Genomic DNA, 11,157 nt, shown 5'->3' with positions numbered 1-11,157 from the left:
AAATGGTGCTGGTTATACTCCTAAATTCTACAGAACCATTGTGGTAATAATTTTTCAAAACAAAGCCCAATAAGATCCTGAGTGTAACAGCTAACTACCATAAATCATAGTTCTTTACTTGGTAAATCATTTCTTTTTTTCTTGAGAGTTATATATCTTGGGAACACTTGTGGACTTAGCTGTTTAATGAAACATTACATAAAAAGATAATATTCACTAAAGAGCCCAAGTGCACCCAGCCAAAGTCTGTACTGTTGAATCAAGACTTCATCCAGCTGTTTGTAAGACAAAGTAAGACTGAAGAAGTCACCTTTTTCTGAGTTTACCTTTAACAAAATAAAAACTCTGTGCAGAAATGATGCATTTAATTCCCTACCATAAGGCAATATACAGAATATACAGCACCATGGGAGTCTACAGGCACATTTCCAGATATTTTTTCCTTGGGGGAAACGAAATCAATTCAGGACCCATAAGCTGGTATAAACGAGCTCATTCCTCTGTGTGTGTGTGTGTGTGTGTGTGTGTGTGTGTGTGTGTGTGAGAGAGAGAGAGAGAGAGAGAGAGAGGCCTTCTCTAAAAGGAGATAATGAGAAAAGGTCAGAACAGAGGAATGAAAGTAATTAGAGGCACATGGCAGAGAATGTCTAATGCAAAACCAGGCCTCCAGGATAATCCAGTCTAGAAAGGAAGGCTGTACCACAGAAGGCAGCAACTGAAAGAACTGATGAACAGAAGAGTTAAATAGAATGTGATCATTGAACCAGTCCAGAAGGCACTTCTATTTCCTTTCAGAGATCATGGAGTTCTTTGTCCATAACATGTCATTTCATTTGCAGCTTCTGGCCAGAAGAAATCAGATCGTTATGAGCAGTGGCCACCAAATCTACTTCTGGGTATGTAGTGGCTACAAGAAATGTTTCAGGATCGGTGGATAAGCTTCCCTAACATCATTTTTCAAGCTTCAAGTCCTCACAACCCAAGTTCATTTGCTCAAAGTGCTGCTGACAGCTGCTCCTTAAATAAGTGAAAAGTGATTTTAATCTCAATACGTTCTTAATCGTGTAATTCAGGCAAAAATGCAGCAAGATTCCAAAAAGTTATTTTTAACTGAATTTATGCAAATAGTCACTCTCCCTTTCCTAGTTTTACAGCGTCCTATAAACGAACAAGCCCTCTCCTAGTTTGCTCTTCCTTCCAGGTTTGGCAAGTAATGAACCGGGGTTGGCTGTATGCACTTTTCCTTCTCTCTGAATTTTCAATAGGTTTTATTCAGCATAAACATGAACGTAGTCATCTTGTGGTTTCCCCTACCCCCATCCTAAAAGAAAGGAGAAGTGACAGGTGAATAGCAATGGCTAATTTGGTAAGAAATTCTTCAATATGTTAACAAAGGGAGTTCTTATGGAATTGTGGCCAAGTTCTCCGACTTCAGGTGTCTTAAAGATTCACCTGTGGGTGATGGCAACCAGCTCTTTCCCATTGTGGGTGAGGAACAGAGCAAAGGAAATGAAATTAAAGCGTTGCAGAGGGGACTTTGGTTTAAGTCACCTAGACAAACGCCCACATTTAGGGTTTGTAACACAATGGATTCGTTCCCATGGGAGGGAGTAGTCCCCATCCTTGCAGGGCTTAGAGAGGAATCAGTGTGTTTGAAAGCACAGGATGAACAAGACGCTCTGGCAAGCTTTTCCTAGGTCTTTAATTTCATGTTCTTTAATGTTCCTGAGGCCTCCTTGGAAATGCTATGGATTTAGGCAGATCTGGAGAGCCCGTCTGATTCTGAGGAAGAGTCTATGATATCATGAAATGAGTTATGCTGTATATTCTGTGAAATATTTTAAGAGATATTCAATGTTTGAATTCCCAGGGCTTCTGGAAGGGTCTGAAATTGAAAATGAGGCATGGTGCCACTGTCACCTGCATTACGTGTGGCACTCTGTAAAAAAACCTCCGGGCTAGCAGCCTTTCAGCACAATAATCACTTAAGAAGAGAAGGGACCATCTCTGCCTTCTCTCCTCTCACCAGCACTACTTCCCTTGAGTACTGTTTCCCATCCACAGGCAAAGGAAGTGAGACACACCCCAGTCCCCTTCCACATGACCCTATCTTGCCTCTCCAGTTTTTAATACAAGCGACCTGATAGTGATTTGCTGTGAGATCAACCAACTGTGGATCATTAATGGGGTCACTTACTCTTTCTTCCATGGCTCTCAGGGCCAGAGTTTAAAAATATACCCAAGGTGGGAACTGAGTTGATGAGCTCCTACCCTCAGGGGAAAAGCAGCGTATCAGGAGTTTAGGGAGCTTGGTTCTAGTCCTGATTCAGCCCCTGGTTAAACACGTGCTCTCAAGAAAGTCCTGGAACCTCGCTGGGCCACAGTTTCCTGGTCCTTAAAAGGAAGGAGTCATTCCTGGGTTGTCTTCCTGTTCTTTGGAAGATGCTCTGACATCTCCTAATATGTTCAGATTCCACTGTTTTCTCTTATTTCCTTTTGATTTGTTTTCCTTGGAACTCCGGTTGTTGCTATAGGCAGATATTTGTAATTTAGAGACCAGATGTCGGAGAAAAGGAAAATGAGGGGCAAGTCTGCATGGAAACAACTATTGTGGCTTCTTTTGGCAAAAGCGAGTGGGCTTGCACAGGTCCTGCTAATTTGTAAGAACCATGAACTTTCCCCAGGAATTAATATGCTCATCTGAAAGGAATCAAGATTCTTTTAATGGACATAATGGCTTATGCTTAAATCGAACTTCTGCTTAAGTACCATGAATTCTAGGATGTTTGGTGGGTTTTGGTTTTTTTCCTTCGTCTTCTTTCTCTTTTACGTTTGTTTCTTAAGCAAAGGCCTACATGTAAGATGACTGAGAAAGATTTAAGCCCGCTGCTACAAAAAGGAAAGGGGGACAAAAATACGGGCAGCTAAAGAAAAGAATGGGGACCCAGTCAAGAGACCCTAAGAAGACGTTGAAAGGAAACATTTCAGTTAGCAAAGCAATCAAGGCCCCGAGACTGTTTTAACGGCTCAAAGTTTAAAAAAGGGAATAAAGAAAAATTAAACTGAGAGAGGGAGGAGAGAGGGAAAGGTTAAGCCAAGACAGAAACTGTGAGCAGATAGATGTGAAAGGGGCTGAAAATAAGTGAAAAGTGAAAAATTGCTTTATGAATAAACCGTTAAAAAATAGTGAGTGAAAAAGCAATTGTGCTTCCAGTTATTACTGAATCACAAGCTCGTGGAAGCCAGCGGCTGACCCCAGCAGCAACTCCACACTAACCTACATGGCAGCAGTTGGTGCACTGCAGTTCCTGTGGGCGGACACCGTTTTCTACTTGAGTGTTCAGTTTCATTGTGGTTACCTTCCATCACTGTCGCATGTGGGCCATTTTACCGCCTTGAACACAAAAAAACCTGACTTGGTCATCTCTCTAGCCTGCTGACACTCCAAAGCAGGTGATATCCTCCAGAGGACACACATAGACAAAGGGGTAAGGGCAAGGGGAAGGTGAGCAAGCCTGAGAGAAGGCGAAGCCTCTGCCTGCCCCTGCTTTTTCCTGAAAATGACAATGCGATTTCATACTCAGTGCCCCTGGTCATTCTCGGAGGTGCGTTCCCACAAGGACATGGACAAGTCTCTTCTGTGCTGACAGTCAACTGATCACCCTTCTTAGGAACACATCTGGGCTCAGGCTTAGCAAACGAGATGCCAACCATAGCAAGCCTCCCTCCACCCCTTGGCATACTTGGGGAATCATGGGGAGCCCTAGGAAGTGGACCGGTTCCACCAGTGTGACCGCCCTCCTCCTCCAGGAAGAGGCTGAAGAGTGGAAGTGACGGACACCTGCCATAAGAGAGGTCAGTCCTCATGAAACATGTCTGGTACCAAATGGCACACGCTGTTTCCAAAGCTGCAGGCTTGCTCTGCTTCTCATTGCAAGTGCAAAACCCATTTTTATATTAGAACTGCCCCACACAGCTAGCTTTTGGTTATATGCTTCAACGGAAAGGAGGTGGGAAATGGGTGGCCACAGACTCCAAGGTAATTTGTGTGGGAGTGCTTCCTGGGCACTTTATTGGTAAGCATTCACCCTCCCTGAGCACATCCTCATTTCGGTGACAGACGTGGGGAGGCAGGTGGTCCTCCAGGGTTCTAAGGTTGGGGAAGCTAGGCCAGGGGAACATTTGACCCAGATGACCCAGAAAGCAGTTAACTCATGCACACAGCTGGATGCATAATCAAAGAATGAGGTCCGATTTTGATGAACCTGTTTCATTTTTAATAACCAGGGTAAGACTGTAGTTCTGTACATCTGGCCAAGGGGGCTGAGGTTTTCCTCAAAGGGCCATGCAGATCTTGGTATCTTTTTTTTTTGAGATGGAATCTCGCTCTGTCACCAGGCTGGAATGCAATGGCGCGATCTCGGCTCACTGCAACCTCCGCCTCCCGGGTTCAAGCGATTCTCTTGCCTCAACCTCCCAAGTGGCTGGGACTACAGGCACCCACCACTACCTCCAGCTAATTTTTGTATTTTTAGTAAAGACGGGGTTTCACCATGTTGTCCAGGATGGTCTCGATCTCTTGATCTAGTGATCCGCCTGCCTCGGCCTCCCAAAGTGCTGGGATTACAGGCCCAAGCCACTGTGCCCAGCCAGATCTTGGTATCTTTTCTTGCTGTTGCTACAAGAGGTCCCTGGCCTTGTGCTGATGGGAAGGTTTAAGGCAATGCGCTTTCCTCCTTGAGACTGTTCATAAAGGAGGTAGACAAGATTGGTCTTTGAGTATCTCCATCCCAGAAATAAGAAAATTCAGGTATGGAAAGTCAAGGAATATGCCCAAGACACCTGACAAGTCCATGCTGGAACTGGAAACTGAATCCCAGCTTCCTGGCTCTGGGCAGATTAGACAATGCTCCTATTGCTGAGCTGGGCAGGGGCCAAGTGAGCCACTGGCATTGTTTGTGTGTAGGGCAGGCTTGCCAAAGCAGCAGAGTCTTACAGCATTACATGACTGTCTTCTGCCTTGTCGGGGGCTTGACTCTTAACTAGTTCTGCAGACATTTCAGTAAGGAAGGAGGAGATAAGGAGTCTTGGAGAATCATGGCTTACTATAGCCTACCATTACTCTGAATCCATCTCACTTCCAACTCCACAAAACCGCTCCTGTCTCTGAAGCTGAGTTCATTCCAGATACCCGCTTTACTGAAAGGTTTCCATCTCTCTGGGGGTGGCCAGTTCCCCTGTGAAGTGCCAGAGTAAGGTGACATTTCCGGTGCTTTAGCAGAAAGATGGGTGTCAGGCGTCAGCAGTTCTCCAGCAGCCTTAGGCCAACAGTGTTCCAAAGAGGAAACTGAGGCACAGAGCTAACCCGACCCCATCAGAGTGTTTCTGAGAGACCTGGCAACTGCACCTAAAGAGCGCCACGATCCTCAGGTAGGGGGCATTGCACAACTGCAAAAATTCACATGCTATTTTGGATAAACCGGCTTTAAAGTTCATTCCACTCTAGAGACATGGAGGGTTGTGTTTTCTACAAAGGAAAGGAAATGTATTAATGGACATATTTTCTGCTTCAAGTGCACACACACACAAAAATGTGTTGTTTCTGAGCTTAAGGAGGCATGTTCTTTGTTTTAAATATTGCCCATGCATAGTTAACCAGTGTACCTGGAGGCAGAGATGAAAACTGAGAAAGAACAGTCAGGTCTATCTTTGTGTTCCAAGACAATGTAATCCCACAAGGCACAATTCCTCTAAGAATTATCTGAAAACTTTCAGTATGCCCACCTGTTATACAGCTTTTGCAACCACCAGAAACCCTAGAAGATTTATAGTGGGATTGCTTCAAATTGGTCGTCTTTGTCTCCTCAAGTTTTGACCTACACGTGGATTCCAGACTGAAAATCACATTATCCAAAGCAACCCATTCAGCCCATCTTAGATAGATTACAGCTGCTTCAACCCTTCCTCCAAATGGAGGGTAATAACATAATATATTATAGCTCATGTATAGCCTGAAGAATTATGTGCTCTTAAAAGGATTGGCTGAAAAGAAAGAAAAGGAAGGAAGACAGGAATCTTCTAAAACTAACTATATAACTTAGAAATGAGAGAAGCATCCCTTAAATTCAGGTCTGAATCTTGTTCACATCAGAGATGTGAGCACTCCAAGATGATGGTATGGAGATGAACTTTGCTAGTAGGGACCCTCAACCCATCTCTCTGAGTTCAGCTGAAGGCCACTGGGCACTTGGTGGGCTTCTCCTAAAGAGAGGCATACATTTCTGCAAGACTGAAAAAAAAAAAAAAAAAAAAAGGCAGGGTAAAGTCTGTAGCTGCAGGTTGACAGACTTCCTTCCTCTCTTGGGTTTTTCTCCCTTCTAAGGGCCGTTTGAAAGTTTTTCTTGTGCTTCTAACTGAGCAGAAACCACATCATGTCTTTTGTCATCATCTTTGCTCACCACTGGAGACCCTGGTGGTTAGAGAGGGAAAGTCCCTTTGGATGGTGCATATGGGGGTAGAAGGTGTTGGGAGCCAGCAGGGGGTCTGGGTGAAGAGGGAAGAAGAGACGAGAGATTATCAAGCCTTCCTCTCTGGCCCAGGCAATATACCCACCCTGGCTGGACTTTCCAATCCTCAGCGTGGCAAAGTATATCTTTTAGGTTATCCACTATGTCCCTGGTTATGTTGAGTTGCTGAGGTAATAGTCAGGGGTATCCAATCTTTTGGCTACCCTGGGCCACATGGGAAGAAGAAGAATTGTCCTGGGCCACACATAAAATACACTGACACTAACGACAGCTGACAAGCTTAAAAAATAATCACAAAAAAATCTCATAATGTTGGCCAGGCACGGTGGCTCATGCCTGTAATGCCGGCACTTTGGGAGGCCGACGGGGTTGGATCATGAGGTCAGGAGTTTGAGATCAGCCTTGCCAAGATGGTGAAACCTCGTCTCTACTTAAGAAATACAAAAATTAGTCGGGCACGGTGGTGGGCGCTTGTAATCCCAGCTCCTCGGGAGGCTGAGGCAGGAGAATCGCTTGAACTCGGGAGGCGGAGTCTGCAGTGAGCTGAGATCAAGCCATTGCACTCTAGCCTGGGTGACAGAGCGAGACTGTTTCAAAAAAAAAAAAAAAACTCATAATGTTTTAAGAAAGTTTATGAATGTGTGTTGGGCACCTTCAAAGCCATCCTGGGCTGCGTGTGGCCCACGGGCCACAAGCTGGACAAACTTGGAATAGATCATTGAACAACAACAAAAAATTTACTTCAAGAGTTCTGTGTTTCTGGAAAGCCCAAAGAGTGGCCACAGTGGCCTCTGTGTGGCCTGAGAATAGCTTTTACCTGCCTTCCTGGCACAGAAATTACCTGGAGGTGGATTGGAAGCAGAAGTAGGGAATAGGAACACAGCTACATATTTGGTTTGAGCTCTTTTAGAGTAGACTCTATAGAGACATTCTATTCTCTTTTTTATTGTGATAAAAAAAATAGAACATACATTTACCATCTGAATCACTGTGAAGTATACTGTATGGTAGGATTAGCTATATGCACATTGTTGTGCAGCAGATCTCTAGAGCTTTTCATCTTGCAAAACTGAAACTCTATACCCATGGAACAAGAGCTCCCTGCTCCCCTCCCCCTCAGCTCCTGGGTAGTGACATTTCTTGATCGTGCTGTTAACCATGAGTACTTTTCTTCGGTTAAGTCTATAAACATGATTTCCATACCAAGACCTGTTTTGAGTTCACACACCAGCTGACCTGCTTCAGGAGTAGTTCAGATTCACTCTGCCATGAATATTCATCACTCACTATGGGTCATGACCACAAATGCATGTCCTCAGCACTCTGGCTGGGCTTCAGCAATTTATGGAGTTGTTATTTGCACCACCAAACCAGTCAGGAATGAAAATAACGATCAACTCCTCAAATGTTTACAAGCCTCCTGGGCTATTGCACATGTAATTTAGAGCTGCCATCTTGTCTCCTTCTTTCTGTCAGTGGAATGGAATGTCCTCTCCAGTAACTCGCTGGCTTTAGGAACATGGGGAATAAAAGGCTCCTCGACCTGAATGGTCTAGTCAAGGCTGGGCTGAAGTCCTCTTTGGTAGCAAGGTGTTTGGGTTCTCATTGCACTGCAATGCTTCCTTACACAAGTCACTTCAAAACAAACCTTCCCTGCAGGTTGTCCTTGGAAGCAGCGCAGGAGGCAGTTAAGTACTCTCACCCAATCAGCACAATCAATTTGTCATTCCCTGAAAATAGAGTCGTCCCTCCAGTCTGTCCAGGTCGGTGGGGACAGAGGAAGGCCCGGCTGCCTTTGAGCAATGCCACATTCCAGCAGGGAGTGGTTCCCCCACATTCACCACACTAGGGCGGGCGTGTTGTGCCTCGTGCCTGCAGCCACCCTTGAAGTGTTGTTGTTAAACAACAGTCATGAACTCTGGAATGTCTCTGGTCACTTATAGCGTGACTGTGTCACTCTGTAAATGACACTGTCAAGCTTCAAGGCCTAGAATGAAGTTGGCTTGCTTTTCAATAGACCATAGTCCCGCCCAAAACAAAGCTTCCAGGCTTTTACAATGTACTTCTTACTCTGAAACTCCTAAGAGAATCGAAATGCTAGGGAAATAAAATACACGAATAGACTACAAATCACACTCCAGTCATCTTACAGACCCTTTAAAACACACAGAACAATTTCACCATACTATCTGCAAACAAGCAGCTTTCTGGAAATTAGCTGGGTGCTTCTTAGAGCAAGTTTTGTCTTCTCTCAGTCTTGTCTTGACTTTTCCTTCTTTGGTTCATTTCCTTCATGAGATAAATGAAGAGAGCAAGAGATTGAGGTTCCAAAGAACATGTGATTCATGAGTCATGTCTATTTTTTTCTCTATAGTGTTCACTGAAAATTCATTGTTCCAGTAGAAGAAACAGAAAGTTAAAATGAACATTAAATACTGCCTTTGCTATTTCTGCAATACAGCAATAATTATGAAGATAATGCTTCTCATTTGATTTATGCTGTATAAGTTACTATTGTCTCCTTTTATCCTCACAAATACCCTCCGAGATAACTTTATTATTCCCATTTTGCATATGAGAAAACTGAGGCCCAGTGAGGTCAAATGAATTAGATAATGCAGGAAAAAACCTTAACCCAGTGCTCATATAAAATAATCCACAAACAGTTACTATCTTTAAGGAACTTCCTTGACATCACACACCTAGGAACTGTGACGAGGACTGTGACCTTCCTATGCTGTGGTCACTACTGACTCCACCTCAGCAGAGCAGCCTTAGGCCATAAAATACACAGATCTTTAAAGAGAAACATGGTTTTAAACCTATTCTGCAAACTACAGCTTATTATGTACTGGCTATGAAGGTAGAAGGTTTGTGGAGGATCCACTAAATGTAATTCCTGTAGTCTTGTGTTCTTTTGACCCATTCCCCCCAAGAAAAAAGTGCTTACAAAATCCTTCCTACTGTCCCTCTTAATTTTAAATCCCTTTCATCAGATAGGTTGAGTCAATACATGAATCCTGAGATTTTTAACAATTTTTGGTCTCAAGCTGTAGGTTTTCCATTGTATTAATGAAAGATAAGTCCTGCATTTTTACTGATTCATTCTACGAACATTTATTACCTGCCTATTATACTTCAAACATGGGCCAAGCTGGGCATGAGGGCCAGGTTCAAACATGACCAGGACCTTGACCTCAAAGAAATACTTGCTTCATGAGGGAGAGAGCAATGTACAATCTGATTAACGTTATTTGTCTCTTTTAAATAAATTAGTTCTATTAATATCGGCTAAGAGGGATTATTAAATTAGAAATACTAATACCCAGCTTTCATTTTGTAGCATTTAATTTGATGAGTGTTTGGAGATCCTTCACACATATTCACCTTTGGTTTAGTAAGGTTACTTAAGTAACAGCAGTGTATACTGACTATATATTAGAGTTCCGATGTCTGATAGAAAAGTCATATTTTACTTGTTATGTTTGTACTAGCCCCCAAGAGCATTGCTAGAATGGAGTTTCAACATCAAAAATCATTGTTGAACATGGCTGTGCCCACAATGAAAGTACGAGTTATTATAAATCAGTGAGGGCCGGGCACAGTGGCTCACGCCTGTAATCCCAGCACTTTGGGAGGCTGAGGTGGGCAGATCGCTTGAGGTCAGGAGTTCGAGACCTGCCTGGCCAACATGACAAAGCCCTGTCTTTACTGAAAATACAAAAATTAGCTGGGCGTAGTGGTGCACACCTGTAGTCCCAGCTACACAAGACACTGAGGCAGGAGACTCACCCGAACCCCGGAGACAGAGGTTGCCGTGAGCTGAGATCGCACCACTGCACTCCAGCCTGGGCAACAGAGCATGACTGTCTCAAAAAAACATCAATCAATCAATCAATCAAGGAGAGTCTAGGAATAGATGGTTTGTTCCTTGCAATAGAACTACAGTATCATTTTCAGGTACATCTTCAGAAACATGAGTTTCTGGATAAGATCGCAAACCAAAAGAAGCTCTAAGTGCTTTTTTTTTTTTTTTTTAACATTGTATGAAACACTCTCTGCTGAGATGTCGTAGGCTTTGCCTTCAACCATCCTAGCATCTCATGAGGAGGCACAAAACCATTTCAGGCTAACCATTATTTTATATCAAAAGAGTGCATTCCCAGAACAATAGTAATACTGGGGAGGCACGTGAGGGGAGCATCGGTGTCACAAAATGGAACAAGCAAGATACTCTGGGGGATACTGGTGGGACAGGTGATCAAGAGACCCAGGTTTAATCCTGGTTTGGCCGGCTGGGTGACTTTAGCAAGACATGTAACCTCCCTGCATGTTTCCACATCTGTTAAATGTAGCAGTTAACCCAAATGACCTCTTGAGTCCATTTCTACAAACCAATTAATGTAAAGCGTATTGCTCATTTTAATAAAGCTGTATGAACATTAAAAATAGTGTTGAAACGTTTGGTGGTGGCTCTCTCTTCTAGCCTCTGCCCAGCACGGATGTTTTGGTCATGGTGGCAAAGGGAAACAGGAGCATTGCCTTGTAGCTCTTGGCTCAGAACTTTGGGAGGTTTCAATGACTCAGCACTCAGGGCTCAGACAGGAGCCCTGTCGGTCAGGCCTGCAGG

The sequence above is a fragment of the Macaca mulatta genome, chromosome 4 (genome assembly GCF_049350105.2).
Source record: "Macaca mulatta isolate MMU2019108-1 chromosome 4, T2T-MMU8v2.0, whole genome shotgun sequence".
Taxonomy (NCBI): domain Eukaryota; kingdom Metazoa; phylum Chordata; class Mammalia; order Primates; family Cercopithecidae; genus Macaca; species Macaca mulatta.
This window is presented reverse-complemented; position numbering follows the sequence as displayed.